At 35.8% G+C, this 2425-nt stretch overlaps 1 non-coding gene across 1 annotated transcript; it reads right to left on the bottom strand.

The window, feature by feature from the left end:
* Positions 1 to 1332: 1332 nt before the first annotated feature.
* LOC128294286 (small nucleolar RNA R71) lies at positions 1333 to 1439 on the bottom strand. The gene has a single exon (XR_008284600.1). It is a non-coding gene; the product is annotated as a small nucleolar RNA R71 (small nucleolar RNA).
* Between the last annotated feature and the right edge of the window lie 986 nt (positions 1440 to 2425).

Below are 2425 nucleotides of genomic sequence, written 5' to 3'. Positions count from 1 at the left end.
GAATTTTTAATAATTTAGAATTTATAATTAATGTAATAATAAATCATTATTATTGATGGCAAGAAGATAATAATTAAAACGTAGTTTTAAAAGCAAGACGTATTTTAAATATAATTAAAAAGAAAGTATTTTGAAATTCAAAGAATTAATCTAGAATTCAATATTTCTATATATACTTTCGTACCTTTTTTATATTATACTAGTTCGCACGGACTTACTATTTATATAAATTATTTGAAATATAACATATTTGTAATATTTTAAATATATTACATGCATAAATTTTGTGGAAAATAGTAAAATTTAAATGATATTAAAAACTATTTTACGTAGGATGATCATGGGTGTTAATTAAAATATAGTTTTATTAATATTTTAATGAAAATATTAGATATATTAAATGAAACGGTTTATTATGAGACAAAATAAATATAATATTAAAGGCTTTTTTTTTGTACATAAGAGCAGTCGAAGACTACTTTAAATAATAATGGCCCTAGGCCTAGCTACACCAATCATGTCCTTGATAAACCGTAATTTATACATATTTTTACCCTATGCCTAACGTATTTATGGATGATTTCTCCTTAGATTTGGTGAATTCGATGCTCCTAATCCTTTAATTTCATGTTTTATACTTAGAGAGCATAGGAGAGTAAAAAGAGCGAGAAACGGGCCTAAAACGGAGAAAATTGACCCACATGGGAAAACAACACGGCCTGGATACACAAAGGACGAGCAAGAGGATGATACTTTTTGATGACCAGAAGAAACCCGTCAGGACCACTACTTTTTGATGGTGAGATCGACCGCACAGTTTGCAGAAACAGGAGAGAAATAAGGCGAAGCCTAAGATACACAAAGGACGAGCAAGAGGATGATACTTCAACCACAATCGAGGAGATGGCCGAAAACTAAGAAAATCCGCTACCTCCTGCGATTGCTATTAATCAGAATCCTACTCCGCGCACTATGTATGATTATGCTAAACCTTCTTTAATAGGAACTGAATCGAATATAGTTAGACCGGCTGTAGCCACAAATACTTTTGAACTAAAATCTAAAACAATTCAAATGATACAACAGTTTGTTCAGTTTGATGGTTTGCAGGACGAGGATCCCAACGCTCACTTGGCAAACTTTTTGGAACTATGTGATACATTTAAAATTAATGGTGTTTTTTATGACACTATTCGTCTTCGGTTATTCTTTTTTTCATTGAGAAACAAAGCTAAATAGTGGTTGAAATCGTTGCCACAGGGGTCAATCACTACTTGGGAACAAATGACCGAAAAGTTTTTATTAAAATATTTTTCGTCGGCTAAAACGGCTAAATTACGTAATGATATTTCTTCCTTTGTGCAGATGGATTTAGAAACACTCTACGATACATGGGAGAGATACAAGGACCTCTTGAGAAGATGCCCTTACCAAGGATTACCACTTTGGCTACAGGTTCAAACCTTTCATAATGGCCTGAATCCTTCGACTCGACAAATGGTTGACGCAGCTGCTGGCAGAACCATCAATAATAAGACACTTGAAGATGCCTATGAATTTATAGAGGAGATGTCACTGAATAATTATCAGTGGCAAGTCATGAGGACAAAGCCAACGAAAAAAGCCGGCGCTTATAACATCGATACGGTCACCATGCTCTCTAATCAGGTAGAACTCTTGAATAAAAAAATTGATGGTTTCCTTAGTTCTTCACAGGTTCACCCAGTAATGCAATGCGAAGTAAGTGGAGGCAGATCAAGCAGTTCAAAATACCCACCTTATGGCCGCAACATGGAGAACGAATAGTTAAATTACATGGGTAACAACCCTCGATCTCAAAACAATCCCTATAGTAATACTTACAATGCAGGTTGGAGGAACCACCCTAATTTTTTATGGGAAGGCCAAGGGAATCAGAGACCACCACCTCCAGGCTTCCAACAACCACCCTACTAACAAAAGAAAAAGTCGAACCTTGAGGAGATGCTAACAAAATTCATCTCAGTGTCAGAAACTCATTTTCAAAATACCGAGACAGCATTCAAAAATCAACAAGCATCAATCCAGGGGCTCGAAACTCAAATTGGATAGCTCGCCAAGTTGATTTCTGAACAACCACAAGGTAGCTTACCAAGCAACACTAAATCTAACCCAAGGGAGCAACTCAACGCAATTGCCATTCAAGATGAGGAATGGCTAGTTGCAGAACCAAGGCTAGAAATGGGGGTAAGCATAGGTAAGGATGAGGTCGACCACAATGAGCCAAAGCCGGTGATTACAAAATATAAACCTCGCATGTCATACCCCAATACGACAAGGAAAGACCGCTTAGACGAACAATTTGGTAAATCCCTTTAACTTCTAAAGAAACTACATATTAACTTACCATTTATTGAAGCCCTTTCGCAGTCAAGTTTTTAAAGGA

The sequence above is a fragment of the Gossypium arboreum genome, chromosome 6, assembly GCF_025698485.1.
Source record: "Gossypium arboreum isolate Shixiya-1 chromosome 6, ASM2569848v2, whole genome shotgun sequence".
Classification (NCBI taxonomy): Eukaryota; Viridiplantae; Streptophyta; class Magnoliopsida; order Malvales; family Malvaceae; genus Gossypium; species Gossypium arboreum.
The sequence above is the reverse complement of the archived record's forward strand: the minus strand, read 5'-3'. Positions and strand labels throughout refer to the sequence as shown.